Source organism: Castor canadensis, chromosome 5 (assembly GCF_047511655.1).
Source record: "Castor canadensis chromosome 5, mCasCan1.hap1v2, whole genome shotgun sequence".
Lineage (NCBI taxonomy): Eukaryota > Metazoa > Chordata > Mammalia > Rodentia > Castoridae > Castor > Castor canadensis.
Window position 1 is genome coordinate 168,741,590 of NC_133390.1, and position 15,868 is coordinate 168,757,457.

Below are 15,868 nucleotides of genomic sequence, written 5' to 3' on the forward strand. Positions count from 1 at the left end.
AAAAAGGGCTGGTGCAGTGGTTCAAGGTGAAGGCCCTGAGTTCAAACCCCAGCCCCCCCCACAAACCCCAACTTCTTGCTGAACATAATGGCACACACCTGTAATCCCAGCACTTGGGGAATTGGGACAGGAAAATCATGAGTTCAAGGCCAATCTGGGTTGCATAGTGAGATTCAGTCTCACAAAACAAAACAAAAAATTCTTGTGTGACATGGGAATTATGATAGAACTCATGTCCCTTCTGAGGAGGCTTCCAGGATGACCTGAATAAAATCCATGTAAGATGTGTAGAACTGATTACAAGGGGTGAATACATTGGTGACTGCAGTTATTAATATGTATCACTTTCTCCCCACACCTTAATGGTTCTGTACACCACCTGCAGGTCCTATATATGAACAAGAAGTGAATGAGAGGGAACTTAGTAAGGGAGTATTTTGGGGAGCACTAACCAGAGTTCAGGACATCCTCAATCTATCTTCCTTTCTTCCTTCCTTCCTTCCTTCCCTCTCCCCTCCTCCGCCTCCTTCTTCTTCTTCTCTCTCTCTGTCTGTCACACACACACACACACACACACACACACAGTCTCATTATGCAGCCCAGGCTGGCCCAGAATTCACCATCCTCCTGCCTCCACCTCCTGAATGCTGGGATTACAGGTACTAACTACCATGTCTTGCTTTTCATTGTTAGTCTTTATAAAAATGGTGGCTAGTGTATGTGAAGAAACTGTTATTGTCTGGCGATGCTCTCCGTCCTTTACACATATTAATTTATTTTATATACACAGCACCCTTACAGGAGGATATTATTAGCATCCCCATTTTATGGACAAAGAAACCAAGGTCCAGACCAGTTAAATAATTGGCTCAAGGATACAAAGGTAGTAAGGAAGAGAGAAGTGTGCGCTAGGGATTGAATGCAGTGGCCTGGCTGTGGAGGCCCATTTTTCCCCCACACACTGGGCAGTACACTATCTGCTGGGATCTTCAGTAATAACAGTAAAGAAGCCTTTACTCTACTTCAGACAAATTACATTTGCTGTCTTTTCCCCATAGCTCTGGCTGGGCACGTGTTCTTGTTCTTATCTTATAGATGAGGATATTGATGTCCAGAGAGGAGTGACCACCAGTGTCACACAGCAGAAAGCAGAACCCCAGATTCTGAATGCTGTGCTCCCTATTTCCACCCATCCGCACTCAACTCTTCCCAAAATAGCAGGTGCTAGTGATGCTCAGGGTGCCGTCTTCCCTCCTAAGATGTGCCATCCTCCTGAAGTGTGATTCAGAGCAACTTTAACCCATATTAATGGTAAGTAGCTACTTGGGCTTCTGCCAGCCCTCTCTCTGAGGTCTCATTGAGCTGTTCAGTTGGCAGCGGTAAATGGCAGAACCTGGCAATGAATTAAGTATGTCTGAAGTGGAACTCCTTATTTTCCCATACCTAAGCATCCATCTTTAGTCTGCCCTGTCATTCACCTGGGAATGGTTATTTCTCCGTCTCTCTCTTCATTGACATCCAACACTTTAGAAGATCCTCATCTAAAATTAATCCACTTTTAACCACCATGCTCATTTCACTCATAACTTCTTGTTTGGACAACTGAAATTCTTTACCAGTGCATCTCTTGAACACATTCTGGATCCTCACTCTATACTCCATTCTCCATACAGTACCAATTCAAGCCTCTCTCCTGCCCTTCAATGTCATCTTTTTGTACCTAAAATGAACCTCAACTCTTGAACAGAAGCCCTAGAGACCCTGCATGCTGTAGCTCTTCCCTCCCTCTTCCTCCTGATCATGATGCTTCAGTCCTAGTTCCCATGTTGGCACATAACTTACATGGCATCCTGGGTTGACCTGTGTCCCCCCAAACTTCAGAATGGACTTAGTTGGAAATAAGGTCTTTGCAGGTGGACATCAATTAGTTAAGATGAAGTTATACTGAGTTAGAGTGGGTCTAAATCCAATGACTGGTGTCTTTATAAGAAGGAGAGAGAGGGATTCAGATACAGAGACACAGAAGAGACATTCACAGGGAAGGCTGAATTAAAACAGAGGCAGAGACTGGAGGAATACACCAAAGAAACACCAAAGATTGCCAGCAAACACCAGAAATTAGGAAAAGGAAAGAAAGGATTCTTCTCTAGTCTTCACAGGGAGCATGGTCCTTGATTAGAGTATGCAGACTCCAGGACTGTAGAATAAACTTCTATTGTTTAAACCATTTGGTTTATATTAATTTGTTGTGGCAGCATTAGGAAACACAGGAGAAGCTCTTTTTTGTCTCGGTCTCTTTGCCTTTGTAGCTGTTGTTCCCTGTATCAGGAACTCTGTTCTTCTGCTGGTTCTATCTCATCCCTTCAAATTGCCATTCAAATCTTGTCTTCTTAGAGATGCCATCCCCAAGCTGCTTAGTAAAAGTCCCTCTCCTGAATTACTCTGGATCATAATGTCTTGTTTGATTTTCTTTATAGGACTTCTAAGTATGGACTTATTTTATGGATTTCTTTGAAGTATGTTTACATTATATGTCTTCCAAAGAGAATCCAGGTTACATAAGAATCACAAATGTGTACACAATTCCCAGACCAATGGCTTATATGTAGGAGGAACTCAGTAAATATTTGTTAAATGAATCCATCAAACAATGGCTCAGAGTGGTCAAAAAAGGAAACTTGTCCAGGGACACATCACCAGGAGGTCAGAGTTTTTATTTGAATACAGGTGCTCTGATTCTTGAACCCAAGCTCATACCAACATTATACTAACTTTGATGCAATGGAGAATACTGGTCATATGAGGTAGGAGACAGACAAGAGAATAATTTTTCTTTAGTTGTTAATGTTAGGGTGTGACAGCATCAGTTGGAAGAAAAGGTTGAGTTTATGGAGAAGGTCTGACCTGGAATATCATCAGCCTTAATTTAAGGCCCAAAGAAATCCTCTCTTAGGGGAACCCTGGGGAGCTGTCCAGAGTTTTCTGGTGCTGAATTCTAGGTTGGAGACTGATGGAGCTACCTAGTGGCTTTTGTGTTCAAGGTCATAAATCATGGGGCCTAGCTCTTCAGATCCACCCCATTGCCCCACCTGTCCCTAATTACTTTATGTAATCCTGAACTGGATTATTTGTTCCACAAGTCCATTGAGATTTCTCCTCACAGAATATCTACAAATAAACTCAAAAGAGATTTGAGTGAACTGGAACATGATAGGATTCAGTATGCCAAGGTGTTAGAGAAAAATGTTCACACCTTTGGGCATCAGTAATTGTTGAGGTTCTGCCCAAGAGATGCATAGCAATTGCTTTCAGAAAAGTTCAACATATTCTCCTGCTGACAGCTCTCCCACTTCAGCACTGGCAGTTGCTTCAGGTGCCCTGAGGTCTGGTGAGGACTCCTGCTCCATCTCTGTTTGAGTAGTCCATACTGGATGCCTTAGGTACCAGATCCCTTCACCTCTCTCTGCATGAGGCTCCTGCTAAGGTGTCTCTCAACCACCCATTTGCCCCCAATTATTCCAAAGGGCTAGGGAGCCCTTCTGGATCCCACATATACCAGTAATGAGGCAAAAGACAGTTGATGGTATTACCTTGGGCCATCTACAAAGACATTTAATCAGCTTCTCTTGTTCTACTCCTGAGACATATTGTTCACAACACTTGCTTAGATATTTCTGAAAAATCAGTTACAAAGTTCTTAGCCACAAGTAACCAAATGTCTGATTTAAAGTGGTTTAAAAATAGGGACCTCCTCAACAACAATGATCATAGCTAACAACCATACCTTGGTTTCTGATGGCATTCTTCAATAAAATGAGTCAGGAATTCTTGGAGAAATGACTGAACCCCAGAGCAGGAAGAGATAAGACGAGTGTTTTGTACTGACAGATATAAGATTTAAAAAAAAAAAAACCCACACTGATGGGACTATATTTAAGAGATGCAGGAATCAACCTTCATCTTCCCAGAAGACTTCCTGTCAGGCTCTATTAGTCAGGATTGGGTCACATACACAAACCCTAGCTGCAAGGGAAGCTGGGAGAGTTAGTATGAGGGATTTCCTACCCCCACCATGGGAAGCCAGTAAGAAATAAATGTGTGGGGCCAGTGGGTAGTGTTGAGTAGGCAACCATTGGAGGACACCACACATGGGTTCTCCTCAGGGTGCCTGAGTTTTCCATTGGAATGTGTATTATTGCCTTCTATCTGTACTGTACTGAGTCATCGGGGATAAAGACGCTGGTCTCTTCTCAAGGACTCAGACACCTTCTTTTTCTAGTCCGTTCTCTTCAGGTCGTTCTCTCACACTTATTTGCTTTCCTGTGCTTCTCTTCACCATTTAAAGAGCTTTCCACTCTCCTCCCTATCTGCCTGTGTAATATCCAAAGTTTCCACACTCCAGCCCCTGAAATTAGTCTTCATGTCAGGAGTCTGTCAGCAAACAAAATTCAAATTTCCAAGATGGGAAAGCAGATTAGAATGCATTTGGAAAACATGCAATCATCCTGCTGTGTGTGCATTATCTTATTTAATTCTCACAACGATTCTGTGAGTTAGGTTTATTACTTAGGATTCTTTGGTTGTAAGTGACAGAAACACAACTCAGATTACATAAAACAAATGCACTTGTGTAACTGGGGCAGGAGTGGGGGAGTGGGGGTGCGGTAGGGGTAGTACTGCCCCTGAGAAAGACTGGATCCAAGAACTCAAGCACTGTTGTGTCAGAATTCCCTTTGTCATCTCTGTCTGGCTTTATTCTCTTCTTTGCAAGCTTTTTACAAAGGAGACCCAGCTTCTAGAACTGCTAGGATTGCAGCCTTAAAAAGGAATAAATTCTCTATCCCCAAACCCATCAAAACAGGAAGGAAACCCATTGAATAACTTAGCACATGGGCACCTATTTTTTTTTTTTTTACTGCATTAAGGACTCTGAGTCGGGGAGTGGGTATGATTGTGCTCATCTTACAGATGAGAAAACGGAGGTTGGAAAAGGTGAAAGATCTACTTGGTGCCATAGGGATGAGAAGTGGTAAAGTCAGCATTGGAACCAAATTTGCCTGGCTCCAAACCTTCCATCAAGTAGTGTGCTCTTGAAGGCATGTCAGCTTGGAGGCCCCTGTGGCCACAGGTGACTTGGTCCCTGGCCTCCCAGCACTTAGGGAGGAAGGAAGCCTTTGACTTGAGAGGAAGGCAGCAAATAAGTAGATAGTTAGACTTATCCTAAGAGTCATTACTATGTGCAATGGAGAACCATGACCAGTCTGGAATTCCAGGAACACATCCCCAAGAAAGGAACATTTAAACATGGTGGCTGGAGTGGTCAACTGTTTATCATCCACTCCATCCCCAACAATTAAGTTGCAAGTTTTCAGTCTTGTTGCCCAGTACCCACAAAATACATTTATATCATGTCCCAGTACACACATGTGCACAGACACACATGCACACATATACACCGTGCACACACGTCCACACACCATGAAGAGCTGAAACAAGTTTGACATTATGCTTGTGCTTTCTATGAGCCATGCAGGCTGTGTTTTCTGCCTTATTTCATTTTTTACCCAGAAAATCAGTTGCAAAATGTGGCTTCTGATCCCTGCTGGTGACCCACTATTGGAACAGCATTTCAGCCACCGTGGTGAGTCCACACCCCTTATTAGTGCTTGGACTGGGGAGAAGCAAGAAACTTAGGCTCATTAGAGAGTCATGATGGGTGTTGCTGGGGGACTTCTGGGAAGGTTATGTCCTTATACAACCAGAGCCAAGGAGGGAGGGAGAGAAAGGAAGAGAGAAGGAGAGGGGGAGGAGCGAGGGGGAGAGGGAGTTCCTATACATATACCATCCTCCCTCTCTCCGGGCACCTCACCTGTCTCACTCCTGACCCTGGGTGACAGAGGAGAAGAGCCCCCATCCACACAGCCCTGTGATTTTGCAGGTAGCTATTGCCTCCTCAGCTTCCTTTAGATAAACAAGGAGGAAACAGAGTCCCTGAGAAGTGATGTGTCACCTCAGAGCCACCCAATTCTCAAGGAGCAAGCTAGAATTTGAATCCAGCTCAGGCTGACTTAAAATAACACCACCATGCCCTACAGTGTCATCTCCACTACTCCCTTCTTCCTTCCTGGAGTGGCTTCTGGAGACAGTGATATGCACACAGGCTTTTCCCAACTCAGTGTAGAAAGGCTCCTGATCCCGGATAGCCAAAGGCTTCCTGTGGCTTCTCCTGCTTTACTGTGGCAGATTGAATTTTCCCAGCCAGGCGGTGATAAAGGATGCATCCCACCTGCCCCTTGCAATGTAACCTTGCTACTGCCAGTCCAGAGATCTAGATGGGCCCTGTGACTCCTCTAGTCACAGATATGGATGCTGTGCCAGTTCCAGGTATAGCCCTTACCTGGCCTGGCAGCTCTGCTTCCTGTCTCCCAGGGCCCTGATCTGCCACCGAAGAAGTTCATGGTACTCTGTTCAGGCCACATGCAGGATTCCTGGGGTCCCAGACACTATGAATGGAGAAGCCATGTGGCTGGTGTACCCAGCCAAGATTTCAAATGGGTCCAGCCCCTGCCATGCTTTTCTTGTGCCCACATGAGAAACCCCAAGCAAGAATCAGTCAAGCCCAGTTAAGCCCCAGAATTATGAAAGACCATAATCAATTATTGCCTGACGTTTTGGGGGCAGCGTGTAACAGCAATAGATAGCCCAGAACACCTGCCCTACAATAGGTGAGTCTGTAGGGGAGAAGAGATTAGAACTCATGGGTTCTAATCTTTAGGAATATCTTGGTTTCACTTTCCTTCCTTTTAATGGAGCTGAGACAAGTCAGATGTGGAGAGAGGAAATATCAACACAGCTTAGAAGGCCAAATGGGAACTCAGGGTGCAGAATTGCTCTTTGAGGCCCAGAGGATGCTATTTTTGGCAGAAAAGTCACAGAGTTTGGAGTTTCAGCATTTCCCTGTGCTCAAATGTAGCTCCTCCATAGAATATGAGTTCCGAGGGAGCACTGGGTGGTCTGTCTTTCTCAGTAAGACAGGCAATAAAACACCTGACTGGAAGCTGCTTTTGCATTAAGTTACTTCATTGTCTCACACAGTATGAGGTTGGAAGGCAGGTGATTTTGAGAGAAAAACAATAGTCACTGTCTTTATCAAGGGCCTTGTGATTCCCCCTCTTTCCACTCTGATATTCCAGTATGTTGGCTTTTCATTCTTAGGCTCATCACAAAATGGCTGCCACAGCCAAAGGTGATGTCCTGTACATAATTCGTGTGTGAGGCAGGAAGGAGCAAGGGGCAGATGGTAGACAGAGCACTTTCCCCATCTATCTCTTTGTCAGCCAGCAACCTAGTTCCCAGAATCCCCCTCCCCAAGACCATGCTTGAATCTCATTGGTCAGAACTGCATCACATGACAATCCCATGTGCAAAGGAGCCTGGGAAAATGAGTATCTAACAAAAGGCATTGAGATACCTCCATTGTACTAGATCAGCATTCCTCAATTAGTCTAAGCTGTGTATTAGAATCACCTGAGGAGTCTGTAAATAATATAAATGCCGGGGCTCACTCTGGACCAACTAAGTAAGAATCACTAGGGGTAAGCGTGGGATTCCTGCCCCCTTCACTTGAGTTTTTTTTTTTTTTAAGTACTCCAGATTATTTTAGGAAGTACTAGGGTTGAGAAGCACTGTTTTAAACCACACATGCATCAGCTTCTGGACTTCCTGAACAAGTTACTGCCTCCATATACTTGAGCAAAAACTGGAGTGTAGTTAGCAAGGAGGCAGAGAGGAAATGGCTTCTGTGTGCTATATAGTCTACCCTTCTTGTGATATAGATAGGGAAACTGAGGCTAAGAGAGGAGAGGGATCTGCTTAATGTCACACAGCCAAGGAATATAGGGCTCTGTGACCTTAAACAGCTGCTCCCCGTACCTGGGAAATTTTTTCCACACTGTGGGAGAAAGACCCAATGCAGGAAAAGTCATTTGGCCTTGCCAAGGAGCTGATTGAGAAGGGGCTGTCCCCTGCCTGGCCTCTACCTCAGGCTGCAGGCTGGTCCCTGCAGGAGGTTCCTGGGGAAACCAGTCAGTGCCTTCAGCCCAACACACGTGTTGCTGTTAACACTCTGAACAGGGATCAAAAGTCCAGAAGCAACTTGAATATCTGTCACTTGGAACTGACTCCCTGTGTCCGTCAGTTTCCATCACTATAACAGATACCTGAGACAATCAACATACAAAGAGAAAAGGTTTATTTTCTCACTGTTGGAGGGGTTTCAGTCCATCATCAATTAGCGCCTTTACTTTGGGCCTGTGGTGGCACATCATGGCAGGAGCACATGGCAGAGCAAAACCACTCACTTTGTGTCCAGGAAGCAAAAGAGAGAAAGTAGAAAGGGTTGGGGGGAGTCCCATTGTCCTCTCCAAGGCACACCCCTAATGACCTTAAGACCTCCCACTATGTCCCACCTCTTTAAGTTCCCGGTCCCCCAGTAGTGCCAGCCTGGGGACCAGGCCTGTACACATGAACCTCTGTGGGATACTTAAGATCTAAACTATAGCAGTCCCCAGTCCTGACTCCCAGTTCCATCCCCAGCCCTAGCCATCACTCCCCCTCCCCAGAGCTAAAATCTCCCAAATTTGGGGATTTTAACTCCCACACACTTTTGGTACCCTTTTACTATGTATATTTGTATCCAGAAAAACATGTGTATATGTCATAAATTTCATGCTCTTAAATTTTATATAAAAGCCATTATGCTGCATATATTCTTTGGCAACTTGCTTTTTCCTTCTGGCACTGTGTGTTTAAGATCTATGTGTGTTGGTACACATGACCCTGGCTGTGTCACACAGCTCTCCTGTAGTCCTGCTTCTCAATCCTGGCTGCAGGCAGAATCACAAGCTTTAACTGCCTGGGCTGCACCCCAGGCCAGTTACACCGAAATCCTGGGTCAGGGCAGCCGGAATTGCATTCAGTGTGGGTTTTGTTTTCTTTGAACTTTGTAGGTGACTTGGATGTGCAGTCAAGGTCGACAATAAATGAAAACTGTTGATCTATCTTCCTAGTATTGCCTACTTAAGTTCATATGATAAAAAAAATAAAGAATAATAAACACTCACATATTTACCATTTAGCCTTTTAAATAAAATGGGGAAACTCACCTCCCATTCCTGACCTTCCTCCTTCCTTTCTTCCTTAACCCAAGTTTAGTGTTCACTGTTCTCAACTCTTTTTTATACTTTAATGACATCCATGTATTTCCCTAAACTGTATAATTATATGTATGGCATTGCTAATAATTATTATGAACTTGTGTAAATGGAATCATACTGTCTGTATTTTTTATTAAACTTGCTTCAAAAACACATTTGTAGTGCCTGCCTAGCAAGCTCAAAGCTCCTGAGTTCAAACCCCAGTACCACCAAAAAACAAAAAAAGAACAATAAACAAACAAACAAAAAAAAACAATGCACTTGTGAAATCATCCATGGTGATGATGTAGATCTATTCATGACTATTTTCTCTTGCTATTTATTTTCATTTCACTGAATTAAAAACAAACAATTTAACTTAAATTTACTCTTGGATACTGGCAGTTTGAAAATGTTTTCTTTTAATTGTCTTGCAGTGGCTGTGTAGGTTGGCGGTGATCACATCAGATTCAATAGTTTGTCATGCCATTCTCTCTCTGTCTCTGTCGTTTGAAAATTTCCAAAGGAGTGAAGTAATAACATTCTTTTATTTTTGTTTTGTTTTGGCAGAACTGGGGTTTGAACTCAGGGCCTCACATCTCACCCTGGCTAGGCAGGCGCTCTACCACTTGAGCCTCTCCCCCAGCCTCTCCCCCAGCAGGAGTAAAAACATTCTTGATTCCTTCCTCTTCCTAGCAAGACAGTGAGGTGTGGAGTCATGGGATAACAATGGGTTCCACCACTCCAAGCTCTGTGTGCACATAACCCTGGCCAAGAACGTAGCACAGAGCCTGGCGCACAGAACGGCCTCAGCCCATGTTTGTGGAACAAACGCTTGACCTGCCTGGACGTTTGCTCTGAAGTCCCATCAGGTGCTTCTGATCCTGGGAGTCCTATGTGAGGACTCTGTGCCTTACTGCAGGGGTGGGGCTGGGAAAGTATGTGTCATTCTCAGCTTTTCTAGTGGGAAATGGTCTCAGCCTCACAAAGGAGGAGGGGTTCAGCTGGTGGGCCGCAGAAAGGAAAGGTGAAAGGCCACTTTGTTGACCTTAGCCCGGACATCTCCTGCTTCCTGAATTGAATCTCAGTTTGCTCATCTGAAAAATGGAAGAAATAGGGCTGGCAGAGTGGCTCAAGCAGTAGAGCACTTCAGGGCTTAGCAAGCGTGAGCCCCTGAGTTTAAACTTCAGTACCACCAAAAAAAAAAAAAAAAGTTATGAATTAGTGAAAATGGAAGAATAATAGTGATTGTTTTCATGAGACTGAAAGTAAATGAAATAACATTCCTCTACAAGGGGTAGAATCCGTTGTTATTCCCGTCTTAAAGTAGGAAGTGAGGTGCAGAGAAGCAAAGTAACTCACGTTCACAGCACTAATAAAATGCTTTAACTAAAGTTACAGCAGTTAGGTGTGGCGGTGCACACCTGTAATCCCTGCTACCTGGGAGGTGAAGGTGGGAGAATCAAGGTCTGAGGCTGCCAGGACAAAAGTGCAAGACCCTTATCTGAAAAAAAAAAAAGATGATTAAAGTCTAAAAAGATGGGGACGTGGCTCAAATGGTAGTGTGCTTGCCTAGCTAGCACAAGGCCCTGAGTTCAAATCCTAGTATCCCTCCTGCCAAAAAACACCTAGAGCAATCACCACAGTGTGATATTGACTTAGGGATGGAGAATAGGGTCCAGAAATAAATCCTGATGTCTATGATTAATTTATTTGTGACAAATATGCAAATTGCAAAGCCAATGTAATGAGGTCTTTCAACAAAATGTCTGGAGAATCAATAGTTGCATATAAAACAAAACAACAGAATCCTAGACTCTTATTCTATCATTCACAATAACTAACTCACAACAGAGCTGGCTAGAAATCTAAGATAATATAAAATATAAAACTCATGGAAGAAAATGCCCATCCCCTTTGGTTAGGCAAGGGCCTCTTAGATATGACATCAAAGCAAGAATCTAAAAAGAAAAAAACAAAATTAAGAACTTCTGCTCCAAAGGCACCACTATGAAACCAGCACGACAAGATTGGGAGAAAATAATTGTAAAGCATATATTTAATGAAGGACTTGTAGCTAGAATAAGAAAAGAATATTTATGGTTCAAAAATAAGGCAAATGTTCCAAATAGAAACCGGGCAATTGTTGAGGTAGCTATTTCACCAAAGAAGCCACGTTAAGTGCATGAAAAGATGTTCACCGCATTAGTCACTCGGAAATGCATATCAAAACGTTCACTAGAACAACTAAAATCCAAAAGAGGGACCACACCAAGCATTGCCAGGGATTTAGAGAAACAGGACCCTCACACGCTGCTGGTGAGCACATAAAATGGAACAGCCTCTTTGGAAAACAGTTTGACAGTGTTTTTTAAAAACAGTCAGGTGCCAGTGGCTCATACCTGTAATCCTAGCTATTTGGGCGGCTGAGATCAGGAAGATCATAGTTCAAGGCCAGCCCAGGCAAATAGTTCATGAGACTCCCATCTCCAAAACAACCAGAGCAAAATGGACTTCAGGTGTGGCTCAAGTGGTGCAGCACCTGCTTTGCAAGTGAAGCCCTGAGTTCGAACCCCAGTCCCACCAAAAAAAAAAAAAAAAAAAAGTTAAGCACACATTTTCTATACCATGCTGAGATTTCACTCCTTGGTATCTACCCAGGAGAAAGAAGAGGTAAGTCCACACAAAGACCTGTTTGCAAATATTCACAGCAGCATTTTCATAAAAGCCCCAAACTGAACATAATTCAAATGTGCAACACCTGGCTGGATAAACACACTCAGTGGAATACTATGTAGCACTAAAAAGGAAAAATCTGTTGATGCATGCTGTAACGTGAAGAGAGCTCAAAATTCCTGTGCTGAGAATCCAGACACCATTTATTCTATGATTTCACGATTATGGACTGTCCAGCAGGAAAGGGCAAGTCCGTGGAGGTAGAAACAGATGAGAGTAGAGACTGAATGAAAAACAAGAATGGCGACCCTTTTTAGGGGGATGTGGGGATGGTGCACAGCACTGTCATTAAAAAATAAAATTATCAGACTGTCTACTTACGGTGGTGGGCTTTATTGCATTTAAGTTATTCTTCCGGCACGCTGTTTTTAAATGCTCACAAAATATCTCACTGACCGAGTGCTTCTCTGGCTCGCTCGCTCTCCCCGGGGACTGGCGTGGCAGCCCTCGGACTGAACCCCTAGTTCACACTGGAAAAGCAGAGCCCCAGCTAGGCCTGGAATGAGGTGCAAGCCCAGCGTGTGCTGAGCTCATACCAGGTGGGGACGCAGGTGGGACCGCCCTCAGGGACCTCTCCCCACCGACCGGGTCCCTTTCCCTCTTGGCGCTAGTTGCTAGGCAGCCAGCAGGGGGCGCCCGATGCCGCCACGTGTCTGAAGTCCTGCCCCGGTTCCATGAGCCATTCCCGAAAGTGACGGGGCCCAAGTTGCGGACTCTGGGTACCCTGATTTATATCCGGTCAGCCGGAATTATAGGGGGCAGTTTACTATTCGTGACTGGCACCTGCAACCGGGCAGTCTCGTGGGGCTGAGCCCCGGCCTGGGTTGGAACTGGCCGAAATTCCGGGCGGAGGCATCAGAGCTGAATGGAGTTCAAGGACACCGGGCAGTGGCTCTGTGTGGTCACGGTCAACGTTTTGATCACAGAAGGTTCCACGTCGAGGGTGGAGAGCCATGGAGGAGCAAGCAGTCTGCTTTTCCAGCCATTCACAGTGAGGACTGAGACTCAGGAAAGGAAGACCTGGAAGCTGTTCTCCATTTCCCGGAACGCATCCTGCACAGGCTCTTCTTCTTCCTTGCTCACTTCCCTCCTCCCCTCCAGTGCTTTCTGGAATCGCCTCCCAAATAAACCACCTTTGTGGAGACCCTTGTCTCAGACAGGCTTTCTGGGGACCCCGGCTGTGCTAGTTCCCTATGTGAATGACCAAGAAAGTAGTGGTGACAGTCACATGTTTCTTATCTCAGTTTCTGTGATCTGAGGTCAGGAGTGGCAGCTCTCACAGGCGCCTATCAAGGTGCCACCTAGGTCTTGTGTCTCAACCCAAGGGGAAGGATCCACCTCCAAGCTCACTTAGAAGGCATTGAAGACTGTAATTCCTTGCAGGCTGTAGGACTGGGCTTCTGTTCATAGCTGGCACTTGCTAGAGGTCACCCTCAGTTTCTTCTGGGTGAGCCACCAACCTGGCAGCTTACTTTCATCCAAGCACATAAGCCAAGAAGAAAGCAATGGAGAGAGTACAGTGGAAGTACAATTTCATGTGACCCTCCCACAGAGGTGGCACCCTGTCACTTTGTTACTGGAGCTGGCAACACTCCAGGGAGGAGGTCTCCAAAATGGGAGGAGGCCTCAGCCTGACCCTTGGGTACCAAGTTCATGATGTTGTCAGAAAAAAAATTTTTAGGGCACATGGAGGTAGAGACCAAGAAGGCTTAGTAGTAAAGGAAAGCAAATATAGAAAGGCAGAACTCAACCCAGACATGGCTGCGGGCACATCTGACAGTAGGTGCAATGAGTGCTCTAACGCCACAGGTATTTCTGATAGAAAAGCAGATTGGGGATTGACCTTAATTCACCCAGGAATGAGTTCTCCTCTTTGTTCTGGTATATTCTGTCATTCTTGTTGTCACACTGCCTTATCATTTGGGCCCAGAGATTTTCAAGGTTAGCCTGTTTTCTAACTTTTGGGACACAATGATGTGGGGGTTTGGGAAGGAGGGGGTCCTGCCAGACGCTCCCTTCATGACAAGTGGCATTTGTGATACTCTGTGATAAGTACTTTCCTTTGTAAATACTTTTTGTACTTAGAGAATTCATTTGCCCAGGATAAGTGTCTTAGGGTTTTTGTTGTTGTTTGTTTGTTTGGGTTTTTTTGGTGGTACTGAGGTTTGAACTCAGGTCTTCATGCTTGCTAGGCAGGCGCTGTACACTTGAGCCGCTCCACCAGTGTCTTTCTGCAAGGTCCCTTCATTCATTCTCCAAGAGTGTAATCTTTTGGACAGGTATTCAAGGTCAGAGAAAGAGAGAGAGAGAGAGGGAGAGAGAGAGAGAGACAGAGACAGAGAGAGAGAGCTGCGCCCTCCACCCCCTTTACTAGATAGTGCAGCTTGTTGAGTGGGTATAAAGCTTAAATCAAAGAAAACAGTGGCTGTGTGCTTTTACGCAAGCCATTTATTAACACAGTGTTCATCTCCAAATTCCTGTGCGCTGTTTCCCATGCTTCATCTCCCTGATCTATTCTGCCTCAGTGTCACATTTGATTAGCTAGAGGCAAGTCTGCCTGTGTTCAAGAGGAGGGAATCGACAAGGGTACGGGAGCCAGGAGGGAGAGGTGACTGTAACAGGGACTTAAAAGCTGCTCTTGCTGAGGAGCAATGATGCCATACTTGTGCCCGTGAATTCACTAAAGGCAGCAAACAGTGAGATGACTGCAGTGCCTCTTTTCCATAGGAATGGAAGGAATAAATTGACAGTGGGGAAAATGTAACTGGAATTACAAAAGCAAAAAAAAACCCAAAATTTTTTGTACAGCCAGCTTGCCTGCTGGCCACTTTACTGTGTCGATTAGGCTAACTTTCTTCCCCTCTTCGTCTAACTGCTGGAGATCCAGTAATGAATCTTTCTCTCCAATAACACCAGGCAGCTCTCTACCCCTTATCTCTCTCTGTCCACCAGAGGAGTAAACCTGCAGCCAGGACATACAGCTTCAGAGAAGTGGTGCTGGACACCTGCAGAATGAAGGCCAGGTGAACATGCATCAGGTCACTCAGTCAGGCTGAGTCCCGGAACTCGCCTTTAAAAGGAGACGCCATCTTTCAGAAGTGGGACCACAGAGCATCCAGGGCTTGACTCTCCCTGCCCTCCCTGTTTTCTTTTCCTCAAAACCCTGCTCTCATTATATGTAAATTGTCAACGAGGCCAGGGGACTGGTTTCCCGGTAACAACTGGGGACCATCTTCAATGTCCATCTGCCCATATAACTAGCCCACATCTAAAACCTAAAACCCATGGAATTCAGGAAGTTCCAGTCTCTCCTGAGGATCACTGATTTGTTCAAGGAGGCAAAGATGTCTGCTACAGCATTGTTTCCAGCAAATCCTAGACACCACCTAACCCTCTACCCTCAGGCTTGCTGCTGAATGACTAATGGCACATTGATGCTCTTCAATGATGAAAATGACAAAACATGTTGTTCAGTGAAAAAACAAGCTGCAGAACCATCACGCATAGCATCATGTTATTTAAAACACAACAAATACTCTGTACTTCTATATTATGTTTCCATACATGTTTATGATTAGAAAAAAACGTCCAAGGCCAGGCACAGTGGCTCACACCTGTAATCCCAGTGTCTGGAAAGACAGAGATAGGGAGGATTTCAGTTCAAGGCCAGCCCAGACAAAAAGTTAGTGAGACCCCATTTCAATAAACAAGCTGGATATCTGTAATCCCAGCTATGTGGGAGCCATGGGTCAGAGCACCCCTACCTGAGGCCAGCCCTGGGAAAAAAAATGAAACCTTGTCTTTAAACTAACTAAAAAAAGCAAAAAGGGCTGGGGGTGTGGCAAGTGCAAGGCCCTGAGTTCAAACCCCAGTATTGTGTCCACACACAAAAAAGAAGAGGAGGAGGAGGACATCTGAAAGGTACCCATCCGAGTGAT